The sequence below is a fragment of the Lucilia sericata genome, unplaced genomic scaffold (assembly GCF_015586225.1).
Source record: "Lucilia sericata isolate MDLA Ls3-8-SP2 unplaced genomic scaffold, ASM1558622v1 Contig000314F_arrow, whole genome shotgun sequence".
Taxonomy (NCBI): Eukaryota; Metazoa; Arthropoda; class Insecta; order Diptera; family Calliphoridae; genus Lucilia; species Lucilia sericata.
Window position 1 is genome coordinate 298928 of NW_023994338.1, and position 14156 is coordinate 313083.

General features: G+C 25.7%; 1 protein-coding gene across 1 annotated transcript in view; it reads left to right on the top strand.

The window, feature by feature from the left end:
• LOC119603602 (allatostatin-A receptor-like) overlaps nt 1–14156 on the top strand; it is a gene marked incomplete at its 3' end in the record, with an annotated part of 109838 nt that overhangs the window by 12775 nt on the left and 82907 nt on the right. The window lies entirely within an intron of this gene.

The window sequence follows — 14156 nt, forward strand, 5'->3', positions numbered from 1 at the left end:
TAACTAACTAACTAACTAACTAACTAACTAACTAACTAACTAACTAACTACTAACTAACTAACTAACTAACTAACTAACTAACTAACTAACTAACTAACTAACTAACTACTAACTAACTAACTAACTAACTAACTAACTAACTAACTAACTAACTAACTAACTAACTAACTAACTAACTAACTAACTAACTAACTAACTACTAACTAACTAACTAACTAACTAACTAACTACTAACTAACTAACTAACTAACTAACTAACTAACTAACTAACTAACTAACTAACTAACTAACTAACTAACTAACTAACTAACTAACTAACTAACTAACTAACTAACTAACTAACTAACTAACTAACTAACTAACTAACTAACTAACTAACTAACTAACTAACTAACTAACTAACTAACTAACTAACTAACTAACTAACTAACTAACTAACTAACTAACTAACTAACTAACTAACTAACTAACTAACTAACTAACTAACTAACTAACTAACTAACTAACTAACTAACTAACTAACTAACTAACTAACTAACTACTAACTAACTAACTAACTAACTAACTAACTAACTAACTAACTAACTAACTAACTAACTAACTAACTAACTAACTAACTAACTAACTAACTAACTAACTAACTAACTAACTAACTAACTAACTAACTACTAACTAACTAACTAACTAACTAACTAACTAACTAACTAACTAACTAACTAACTAACTAACTAACTAACTAACTAACTAACTAACTAACTAACTAACTAACTAACTAACTAACTAACTAACTAACTTAACTAACTAACTAACTAACTAACTAACTAACTAACTAACTAACTAACTACTAACTAAGTACTAACTAACTAACTAACTACTACTAACTAACTAACTAACTAACTAACAACTAACTAACTAACTAACTAACTAACTAACTAACTAACTAACTAACTAACTAACTAACTAAATAACTAACTAACTAACATAACTAACACTAACTAACTAAACTACTAACTAACTACTAACTAACTAACTAACTAACTAATTAACTAACTAACTAACTAACTAGTGCTAGTTCTAGTTCAGTTCTAGTTCTAGTTCTAGTTCAGTTCTAGTTCAGTTCTAGTTCAGTTCTAGTTCAGTTCTAGTTCAGTTCTAGTTCAGTTCTAGTTCAGTTCTAGTTCAGTTCTAGTTCAGTTCTAGTTCAGTTCTAGTTCAGTTCTAGTTCACTTCTAGTTCAGTTCTAGTTCAGTTCTAGTTCAGTTCTGGTTCAGTTCTAGTTCAGTTCTAGTTCAGTTCTAGTTCAGTTCTAGTTCAGTTCTAGTTCAGTTCTAGTTCAGTTCTAGTTCAGTTCTACTTAGAAGCAGTGTCTTCAGAAGAGAACATTTTTATAGAAAAAGTGTCATCAGAAGAAACGAAACGTTAATTGTTTGTTGGGTATCCCTTTATTATTATTTTAGTCTGTGTACATCATGTTATTCATGTGTGTTTTTGTTAAAATTCTAATAGTTGTAGTTATAACAACAGCAACTGTATGTAGTAATTTCATGAAACTTAATTAAATTGTTGTTGGTAGCCACAGTGCCTATTTTAACACCATCATTACCAGCATTACCAACACCATCACTACCACACAACCTCAAAACAACAACAATATCCTTTACAGCTACTAAAATAACTATATCAAAACATACAGTAAAAGGAAATACACATAAAAGGCATACATACATATAAAATGACACTTTTGTTTTAGGACAATTTTTGTCCTGTGTTTAGACAAAACAGACCTTTTGTTAATAGAATGTTTTAAATATAAAAAAACGCATATGTTTATTTACTTATTCTCTCTTCTATGGTAAGTTTGTGCTAAGTAAGTTGCTTCTTTTTCTTATTATTGAATTTATCTGTCATAATTTTGGCAACTATTCTCTATGGATCATTAACGTATAGAAGTCGGGTAGGCTGTTGGCTTTTATTAATGCGAAGGGGGATATATTTCCTAAAACAATAGAATTTTTATTTTTCTTAGTTATTTTTGTCTTATGACAATGATAACTAAGACGTGCTTTGCTTATTAGTCACAAAAAAATTGTTTATAAAAATGTAATTAGAACAAACTAATTTTGTATGAAATGTGAATAGAGTGTCGTTTGAATATTTTCATGTTGATTGCGTTTTAATTAGCGTTCGGGGAAAACTTAAAGAAAAAATGGTTTCAATTTAAGTCTGTTTATTAGGTTATTAAGATGTGTTGGGATTTTTAATTAATTGTTAATAAATGTTAATGGTAAACAAAGTTTTATGTTTAACACTTATATTTCTATATATTGACAAACATTTTTATTTAGTTGCAAATTTTATCCTCCATGTTTGCGAAAACCTTCAATCTTTCTATTCAAGACTTTTTCTACAGCAAAAGTGTCTTCTAAGGAGAGACTTTTTTATAGATAAAGTATCTTCTAAGGAGACACGTCTCCTATCGAAAAATTATATTCTAAAGAAATATATTTTCTGTAGAAAATGTGTCTTCTAAGGAAAGTAGTTTTCTGTAGAAAAAGTATCTTCTAAGGAGAGTATTTTTCTATAGAAAAAGTGTCTTCTAAGGAGAGACTCTTTCTATACAAAAAGAGTCTTCAAAGGATAGACTTTTTCTATAGAAAAAGTGTCTTCTAAGGAGAGATTTTTTCTATAGATAAACTGTCTTCTAAGGAAAGTCTTTTTCTATAGAAAAAGAGTCTTCTTTTCTATAGAAAAAGAGTCTTTAAGGAAAAGCTTTTTCTGTAGAAAAAGTATTTTCTAAGGAGAGAATTTTTCTATTGGTATTTTTTGATTTTTGGTAATAAAATTCGTACTGACTGTTTTTTAACACATCATGGTGAAGGGTATATAAGATTCGTCACAGCCGAATATAGAACTCTTACTAGTTCAATTTAAACCTGTTTTAACAAAGTCATAAGCGATTTTAGTTTCTTCAAGTTTTTTGATCAAAAAATAGATTTTTAAAGGAAAATATGAGTGATCACAAATGAAGCTTTTTTTCAATTTAAACGTGTTTAAACGAAGTTATAAGCGATTTTAGTTTTTTCAAGTTTTTTGATAAAAATAAAACGATTTTTGAAGGAAAATATGAGTGATCACAAATGAAGCTTATTTTTAAATTTAAAGCTGTTTTAACGAAGTTATAAGCGATTTTAATTTTTTTTAAGTTTTTCGATCAGAAAATCGATTTTGGAAGGAAAGTATGAGTGATCACAAAATAAGCTTATTTTTCAATTTAAACGTGTTTTAACGAAGTTGTAAGCGATTTTAGTTTTTTCAAGTTTTTTGATAAAAAAATGATCTTCGAAGGAAAATATGAGTGATCACAAATGAAGCTTATTTTTCAATTTAAACGTTTTTGAAGTTTATTGATCAGAAAATCGATTTTTGAAAGAAAATATCACAAAATAAGCTTATTTTTCAATTTAAACGTGTTTTAACGAAGTTATAAGCGATTATAGTTTGCTCAAGTTTTTGAAGTTTGTGATCAGTGATCACAAATGAAGCTTATTTTTCAATTTAAACGTGTTTTAACGAAGATATAAGCGATTTTAGTTTTTTCAAGTTTTTTGACCAAAAAATCGATTTTTGAAGGAAAATATGAGTGATCACAAATGAAGCTTATTTTTCAATTTAAACGTGTTTTAACGAAGTTATAAGCGATTTTAGTTTTTTCAAGTTTTGTGATAACAAAAATCGATTTTTGAAGGAAAATATGAGTGATCACAAATGAAGCTTATTTTTCAATTTAAACGTGTTTTAACGAAGTTATAAGCGATTTTAGTTTTTTCAAGTTTATTGATCAGATAATCGATTTTTTAAGGAAAATATGAGTGATCACAGAATAAGCTTATTATTCAATTTAAACCTGTTTTAACGAAGTTATAAGCGATTTTAGTTTTTTCAAGTTTTTTGATCAAAAAAATCGATTTTTGAAGGAAAATATGAGTGCTCACAAATGAAGCTTATTTTTCAATTTAAACGTGTTTTAACGAAGATATAAGCGATTTTAGTTTTTTCAAGTTTATTGATCAAAAAATCGATTTTTGAAGGAAAATATGAGTGATCACAGAAGATGCTTATTTTTCAATTTAAACGTGTTTTATTGAAGTTATAAGCGATTTTAGTTTTCTCAAGTTTTTTGACCAAAAAATCGATTTTTGAAGGAAAATATGAGTGATCACAAATGAGGCTTATTTTTCAATTTAAACGTGTTTTAACGAAGTTATAAGCGATTTTAGTTTCTTCAAGTTTATTGATCAGAAAATCGATTTTTGAAGGAAAATATGAGTGATCACAGAATAAGCTTATTTTTCAATTTAAACGTGTTTTAACGAAGTTATAAGCGATTTTAGTTTTTTCAAGTTTATTGATCAGAAAATCGATTTTTGAAGGAAAATATGAGTGATCACAAATGAAGCTTATTTTTCAATTTAAACGTGTTTTAACGAAGTTATAAGCGATTTTAGTTTTTTCAAGTTTATTGATCAGAAAATCGATTTTTGAAGGAAAATATGAGTGATCACAAATGAAGCTTATTTTTCAATTTAAACGTGTTTTAACGAAGTTATAAGCGATTTTAGTTTTTTCAAGTTTATTGATCAGATAATCGATTTTGAAGGAAAATATGAGTGATCACAAATGAAGCTTATTTTTAAATTTAAGCGTGTTTTAACGAAGTTATAAGCGATTTTAGTTTCTTCAAGTTTATTGATCAGAAAATCGATTTTTGAAGGAAAATATGAGTGATCACAAAATAAGCTTATTTTTAAATTTAAGCGTGTTTTAACAAAGTTATAAGCGATTTAAGTTTTTTCAAGTTTATTGATCAGAAAATCGATTTTTGAAGGAAAATATGAGTGATCACAAAATAAGCTTATTTTTCAATTTAAACGTGTTTTAACGAAGTTATAAGCGATTTTAGTTTTTTCAAGTTTTTTGATAAAAAAATGATCTTCGAAGGAAAATATGAGTGATCACAAATGAAGCTTATTTTTCAATTTAAACGTTTTTGAAGTTTATTGATCAGAAAATCGATTTTTGAAAGAAAATATCACAAAATAAGCTTATTTTTCAATTTAAACGTGTTTTAACGAAGTTATAAGCGATTATAGTTTGCTCAAGTTTTTGAAGTTTGTGATCAGTGATCACAAATGAAGCTTATTTTTCAATTTAAACGTGTTTTAACGAAGATATAAGCGATTTTAGTTTTTTCAAGTTTTTTGACCAAAAAATCGATTTTTGAAGGAAAATATGAGTGATCACAAATGAAGCTTATTTTTCAATTTAAACGTGTTTTAACGAAGTTATAAGCGATTTTAGTTTTTTCAAGTTTTGTGATAACAAAAATCGATTTTTGAAGGAAAATATGAGTGATCACAAATGAAGCTTATTTTTCAATTTAAACGTGTTTTAACGAAGTTATAAGCGATTTTAGTTTTTTCAAGTTTATTGATCAGAAAATCGATTTTTTAAGGAAAATATGAGTGATCACAGAATAAGCTTATTATTCAATTTAAACCTGTTTTAACGAAGTTATAAGCGATTTTAGTTTTTTCAAGTTTTTTGATCAAAAAAATCGATTTTTGAAGGAAAATATGAGTGCTCACAAATGAAGCTTATTTTTCAATTTAAACGTGTTTTAACGAAGATATAAGCGATTTTAGTTTTTTCAAGTTTATTGATCAAAAAATCGATTTTTGAAGGAAAATATGAGTGATCACAGAAGATGCTTATTTTTCAATTTAAACGTGTTTTATTGAAGTTATAAGCGATTTTAGTTTTCTCAAGTTTTTTGACCAAAAAATCGATTTTTGAAGGAAAATATGAGTGATCACAAATGAGGCTTATTTTTCAATTTAAACGTGTTTTAACGAAGTTATAAGCGATTTTAGTTTCTTCAAGTTTATTGATCAGAAAATCGATTTTTGAAGGAAAATATGAGTGATCACAAATGAAGCTTATTTTTCAATTTAAACGTGTTTTAACGAAGTTATAAGCGATTTTAGTTTTTTCAAGTTTATTGATCAGATAATCGATTTTGAAGGAAAATATGAGTGATCACAAATGAAGCTTATTTTTAAATTTAAGCGTGTTTTAACGAAGTTATAAGCGATTTTAGTTTCTTCAAGTTTATTGATCAGAAAATCGATTTTTGAAGGAAAATATGAGTGATCACAAAATAAGCTTATTTTTAAATTTAAGCGTGTTTTAACAAAGTTATAAGCGATTTAAGTTTTTTCAAGTTTATTGATCAGAAAATCGATTTTTGAAGGAAAATATGAGTGATCACAAAATAAGCTTATTTTTCAATTTAAACGTGTTTTAACGAAGTTATAAGCGATTTTAGTTTTTTCAAGTTTTGTGATAACAAAAAGCGAGTTTTGAAGAAAAATATGAGTGATCACAAATGAAGCTTATTTTTCAATTTAAACGTGTTTTAACGAAGTTATAAGCGATTTTAGTTTTTTCAAGTTTATTGATCAGAAAATCGATTTTTGAAGGAAAATATGAGTGATTACAGAATAAGCTTATTTTTCAATTTAAACGTGTTTTAACGAAGTTATAAGCGATTTTAGTTTTTTCAAGTTTTGTGATAACAAAAAGCGAGTTTTGAAGAAAAATATGAGTGATCACAAATGAAGCTTATTTTTCAATTTAAACGTGTTTTAACGAAGTTATAAGCGATTTTAGTTTTTTCAAGTTCATTGATCAGATAATCGTATATGAGTGATCACAGAATAAGCTTATTTTTCAATTTAAACGTGTTTTAACGAAGTTATAAGCGATTTTAGTTTTTTCAAGTTTATTGATCAGAAAATCGATTTTTGAAGGAAAATATGAGTGATCACAAATGAAGCTTATTTTTCAATTTAAACGTGTTTTAACGAAGTTATAAGCGATTTTAGTTTTTTCAAGTTTATTGATCAGAAAATCGATTTTTGAAGGAAAATATGAGTGATCACAAATGAAGCTTATTTTTCAATTTAAACGTGTTTTAACGAAGTTATAAGCGATTTTAGTTTTTTCAAGTTTATTGATCAGATAATCGATTTTGAAGGAAAATATGAGTGATCACAAATGAAGCTTATTTTTCAATTTAAACGTGTTTTAACGAAGTTATAAGCGATTTTAGTTTTTTCAAGTTTATTGATCAGAAAATCGATTTTTGAAGGAAAATATGAGTGATCACAGAATAAGCTTATTTTTCAATTTAAACCTGTTTTAACGAAGTTATAAGCGATTTTAGTTTTTTCAAGTTTTTTGATTAAAAAAATCGATTTTTGAAGGAAAATATGAGTGCTCACAAATGAAGCTTATTTTTCAATTTAAACGTGTTTTAACGAAGATATAAGCGATTTTAGTTTTTTCAAGTTTATTGATCAAAAAATCGATTTTTGAAGGAAAATATGAGTGATCACAGAATATGCTTATTTTTCAATTTAAACGTGTTTTAATGAAGTTATAAGCGATTTTAGTTTTCTCAAGTTTTTTGACCAAAAAATCGATTTTTGAAGGAAAATATGAGTGATCACAAATGAAGCTTATTTTTCAATTTAAACGTGTTTTAACGAAGTTATAAGCGATTTTAGTTTTTTCAAGTTTATTGATCAGAAAATCGATTTTTGAAGGAAAATATGAGTGATCACAGAATAAGCTTATTTTTCAATTTAAACGTGTTTTAACGAAGTTATAAGCGATTTTAGTTTTTTCAAGTTTTGTGATAACAAAAAGCGAGTTTTGAAGAAAAATATGAGTGATCACAAATGAAGCTTATTTTTCAATTTAAACGTGTTTTAACGAAGTTATAAGCGATTTTAGTTTTTTCAAGTTTATTGATCAGAAAATCGATTTTTGAAGGAAAATATGAGTGATCACAAATGAAGCTTATTTTTCAATTTAAACGTGTTTTAACGAAGTTATAAGCGATTTTAGTTTTTTCAAGTTTATTGATCAGATAATCGATTTTTGAAGGAAAATATGAGTGATCACAAATGAAGCTTATTTTTCAATTTAAACGTGTTTTAACGAAGTTATAAGCGATTTTAGTTTTTTCAAGTTTATTGATCAGAAAATCGATTTTTGAAGGAAAATATGAGTGATCACAGAATAAGCTTATTTTTCAATTTAAGCGTGTTTTAACAAAGTTATAAGCGATTTAAGTTTTTTCAAGTTTATTGATCAGAAAATCGATTTTTGAAGGAAAATATGAGTGATCACAAAATAAGCTTATTTTTCAATTTAAACGTGTTTTAACGAAGTTATAAGCGATTTTAGTTTTTTCAAGTTTTGTGATAACAAAAAGCGAGTTTTGAAGAAAAATATGAGTGATCACAAATGAAGCTTATTTTTCAATTTAAACGTGTTTTAACGAAGTTATAAGCGATTTTAGTTTTTTCAAGTTTATTGATCAGAAAATCGATTTTTGAAGGAAAATATGAGTGATCACAGAATAAGCTTATTTTTCAATTTAAACGTGTTTTAACGAAGTTATAAGCGATTTTAGTTTTTTCAAGTTTTGTGATAACAAAAAGCGAGTTTTGAAGAAAAATATGAGTGATCACAAATGAAGCTTATTTTTCAATTTAAACGTGTTTTAACGAAGTTATAAGCGATTTTAGTTTTTTCAAGTTTATTGATCAGATAATCGTATATGAGTGATCACAGAATAAGCTTATTTTTCAATTTAAACGTGTTTTAACGAAGTTATAAGCGATTTTAGTTTTTTCAAGTTTATTGATCAGAAAATCGATTTTTGAAGGAAAATATGAGTGATCACAAATGAAGCTTATTTTTCAATTTAAACGTGTTTTAACGAAGTTATAAGTGATTTTAGTTTTTTCAAGTTTATTGATCAGATAATCGATTTTTGAAGGAAAATATGAGTGATCACAAATGAAGCTTATTTTTCAATTTAAACGTGTTTTAACGAAGTTATAAGCGATTTTAGTTTTTTCAAAATCGATTTTTGAAGGAAAATATGAGTGATCACAGAATAAGCTTATTTTTCAATTTAAACGTGTTTTAACGAAGTTATAAGCGATTTTAGTTTTTTCAAGTTTTGTGATAACAAAAAGCGAGTTTTGAAGAAAAATATGAGTGATCACAAATGAAGCTTATTTTTCAATTTAAACGTGTTTTAACGAAGTTATAAGCGATTTTAGTTTTTTCAAGTTTATTGATCAGATAATCGTATATGAGTGATCACAGAATAAGCTTATTTTTCAATTTAAACCTGTTTTAACGAAGTTATAAGCGATTTTAGTTTTTTCAAGTTTTTTGATTAAAAAAATCGATTTTTGAAGGAAAATATGAGTGCTCACAAATGAAGCTTATTTTTCAATTTAAACGTGTTTTAACGAAGATATAAGCGATTTTAGTCTTTTCAAGTTTATTGATCAAAAAATCGATTTTTGAAGGAAAATATGAGTGATCACAGAATATGCTTATTTTTCAATTTAAACGTGTTTTAATGAAGTTATAAGCGATTTTAGTTTTCTCAAGTTTTTTGACCAAAAAATCGATTTTTGAAGGAAAATATGAGTGATCACAAAATAAGCTTTTTTTTAAATTTAAGCGTGTTTTAACGAAGTTATAAGCGATTTTAGTTTCTTCAAGTTTATTGATCAGAAAATCGATTTTTGAAGGAAAATATGAGTGATCACAAAATAAGCTTATTTTTCAATTTAAACGTGTTTTAACGAAGTTATAAGCGATTTTAGTTTTTTCAAGTTTATTGATCAGAAAATCGATTTTTGAAGGAAAATATGAGTGATCACAAATGAAGCTTATTTTTCAATTTAAACGTGTTTTAACAAAGTTATAAGCGATTTAAGTTTTTTCAAGTTTATTGATCAGAAAATCGATTTTTGAAGGAAAATATGAGTGATCACAAAATAAGCTTATTTTTAAATTTAAGCGTGTTTTAACAAAGTTATAAGCGATTTAAGTTTTTTCAAGTTTATTGATCAGAAAATCGATTTTTGAAGGAAAATATGAGTGATCACAAAATAAGCTTATTTTTCAATTTAAACGTGTTTTAACGAAGTTATAAGCGATTTTAGTTTTTTCAAGTTTATTGATCAGAAAATCGATTTTTGAAGGAAAATATGAGTGATCACAAAATAAGCTTATTTTTAAATTTAAGCGTGTTTTAACAAAGTTATAAGCGATTTAAGTTTTTTCAAGTTTATTGATCAGAAAATCGATTTTTGAAGGAAAATATGAGTGATCACAAAATAAGCTTATTTTTCAATTTAAACGTGTTTTAACGAAGTTATAAGCGATTTTAGTTTTTTCAAGTTTATTGATCAGAAAATCGATTTTTGAAGGAAAATATGAGTGATCACAGAATAAGCTTATTTTTCAATTTAAACGTGTTTTAACGAAGTTATAAGCGATTTTAGTTTTTTCAAGTTTTGTGATAACAAAAAGCGAGTTTTGAAGAAAAATATGAGTGATCACAAATGAAGCTTATTTTTCAATTTAAACGTGTTTTAACGAAGTTATAAGCGATTTTAGTTTTTTCAAGTTTATTGATCAGAAAATCGATTTTTGAAGGAAAATATGAGTGATCACAGAATAAGCTTATTTTTCAATTTAAACGTGTTTTAACGAAGTTATAAGCGATTTTAGTTTTTTCAAGTTTTGTGATAACAAAAAGCGAGTTTTGAAGAAAAATATGAGTGATCACAAATGAAGCTTATTTTTCAATTTAAACGTGTTTTAACGAAGTTATAAGCGATTTTAGTTTTTTCAAGTTTATTGATCAGATAATCGATTTTTGAAGGAAAATATGAGTGATCACAGAATAAGCTTATTTTTCAATTTTAACCTGTTTTAACGAAGTTATAAGCGATTTTAGTTTTTTCAAGTTTATTGATCAGAAAATCGATTTTTGAAGGAAAATATGAGTGATCACAAATGAAGCTTATTTTTAAATTTAAACGTGTTTTAACGAAGTTATAAGCGATTTTAGTTTTTTCAAGTTTATTGATCAGAAAATCGATTTTTGAAGGAAAATATGAGTGATCACAAAATAAGCTTATTTTTAAATTTAAGCGTGTTTTAAGTTTATTGATCAGATAATCGATTTTTGAAGGAAAATATGAGTGATCACAAATGAAGCTTATTTTTAAATTTAAACGTGTTTTAACGAAGTTATAAGCGATTTTAGTTTTTTCAAGTTTATTGATCAGAAAATCGATTTTTGAAGGAAAATATGAGTGATCACAAAATAAGCTTATTTTTCAATTTAAACGTGTTTTAACGAAGTTATAAGCGATTTAAGTTTTTTCAAGTTTATTGATCAGAAAATCGATTTTTGAAGGAAAATATGAGTGATCACAAAATAAGCTTATTTTTAAATTTAAGCGTGTTTTAATTTTATTGATCAGATAATCGATTTTTGAAGGAAAATATGAGTGATCACAGAATAAGCTTATTTTTCAATTTAAACGTGTTTTAACAAAGTTATAAGCGATTTTAGTTTTTTTCAAGTTATTAATCAGAAAATCGATTTTTGAAGGAAAATATGAGTGATCACAAAATAAGCTTATTTTTAAATTTAAGCGTGTTTTAAGTTTATTGATCAGATAATCGATTTTTGAAGGAAAATATGAGTGATCACAAATGAAGCTTATTTTTAAATTTAAACGTGTTTTAACGAAGTTATAAGCGATTTTAGTTTTTTCAAGTTTATTGATCAGAAAATCGATTTTTGAAGGAAAATATGAGTGATCACAGAATAAGCTTATTTTTCAATTTAAGCGTGTTTTAAGTTTATTGATCAGATAATCGATTTTTGAAGGAAAATATGAGTGATCACAAATGAAGCTTACTTTTAAATTTAAACGTGTTTTAACGAAGTTATAAGCGATTTTAGTTTTTTCAAGTTTATTGATCAGAAAATCGATTTTTGAAGGAAAATATGAGTGATCACAAAATAAGCTTATTTTTAAATTTAAGCGTGTTTTAAGTTTATTGATCAGATAATCGATTTTTGAAGGAAAATATGAGTGATCACAAATGAAGCTTATTTTTAAATTTAAACGTGTTTTAACGAAGTTATAAGCGATTTTAGTTTTTTCAAGTTTATTGATCAGAAAATCGATTTTTGAAGGAAAATATGAGTGATCACAGAATAAGCTTATTTTTCAATTTAAACGTGTTTTAACGAAGTTATAAGCGATTTTAGTTTTTTCAAGTTTTGTGATAACAAAAAGCGAGTTTTGAAGAAAAATATGAGTGATCACAAATGAAGCTTATTTTTCAATTTAAACGTGTTTTAACGAAGTTATAAGCGATTTTAGCTTTTTCAAGTTTATTGATCAGATAATCGATTTTTGAAGGAAAATATGAGTGATCACAGAATAAGCTTATTTTCCAATTTTAACCTGTTTTAACGAAGTTATAAGCGATTTTAGTTTTTTCAAGTTTATTGATCAGAAAAACGATTTTTGAAGGAAAATTTGAGTGATCACAAATGAAGCTTATTTTTCAATTTAAACGTGTTTTAACGTAGTTATAAGCGATTTTAGTCTCTTCAAGTTTATTGATCAGAAAATCGATTTTTGAAGGAAAATATGAGTGATCACAAAATAAGCTTATTTTTAAATTTAAGCGTGTTTTAATTTTATTGATCAGATAATCGATTTTTGAAGGAAAATATGAGTGATCACAGAATAAGCTTATTTTTCAATTTAAACGTGTTTTAACAAAGTTATAAGCGATTTTAGTTTTTTTCAAGTTATTAATCAGAAAATCGATTTTTGAAGGAAAATATGAGTGATCACAAAATAAGCTTATTTTTAAATTTAAGCGTGTTTTAAGTTTATTGATCAGATAATCGATTTTTGAAGGAAAATATGAGTGATCACAGAATAAGCTTATTTTTTAATTTAAACGTGTTTTAACAAAGTTATAAGCGATTTAAGTTTTTTCAAGTTTATTGATCAGAAAATCGATTTTTGAAGGAAAATATGAGTGATCACAAAATAAGCTTATTTTTCAATTTAAACGTGTTTTAACGAAGTTATAAGCGATTTTAGTTTTTTCAAGTTTATTGATCAGAAAATCGATTTTTGAAGGAAAATATGAGTGATCACAGAATACGCTTATTTTTCAATTTAAACGTGTTTTAACGAAGTTATAAGCGATTTCAGTTTTTTCAAGTTTTGTGATAACAAAAAGCAAGTTTTGAAGGAAAATATGAGTGATCACAAATGAAACTTAGTTTTCAATTTAAACGTGTTTTAACGAAGTTATAAGCAATTTTAGTTTTTTCAAGTTTATTGATCAGAAAATCGATTTTTGAAGGAAAATATGAGTGATCACAAATGAAGCTATTTTTCAATTTAAACGTGTTTTAACAAAGTTATAAGCGATTTTAGTTTTTTCAAGTTTATTGATCAGAAAATCGATTTTTGAAGGAAAATATGAGTGATCACAAATGAAATTTATTTTTCAATTTAAATGTGTTTTAACGAAGTTATAAGCGATTTTAGTTTTTTCAAGTTTATTGACCAAAAAATCGATTTTTGAAGGAAAATATGAGTGATCACAGAATAAGCTTATTTTTCAATTTAAACGTGTTTTAACGAAGTTATAAGCGATTTTAGTTTTTTCAAGTTTATTGATCAGAAAATCGATTTTTGAAGGAAAATATGAGTGATCACAGAATAAGCTTATTTTTCAATTTAAACGTGTTTTAACGAAGTTATAAGCGATTTTAGTTTTTTCAAGTTTTGTGATAACAAAAGGCGAGTTTTGAAGAAAAATATAAGTGATCACAAATGAAACTTATTTTTCAATTTAAACGCGTTTTAACGAAGTTATAAGCGATTTCAGTTTTTTCAAGTTTTTTGATAAAAAAAACGATTTTTGAAGGAAAATATGATTGATCACAAATGAAGCTTATTTTTCAATTTAAACGTGTTTTAACTAAGTTATAAGCGATTTTAGTTTTTTCAAGTTTTTTGATAAAAAAAAACAATTTTTGAAGGAAAATATGATTGATCACAAATGAACCTTATTTTTCAATTTAAACGTGTTTTAACGAAGTTATAAGCGAATTTAGTTTTTTCAAGTTTATTGATCAGATAATCGATTTTTGAAGGAT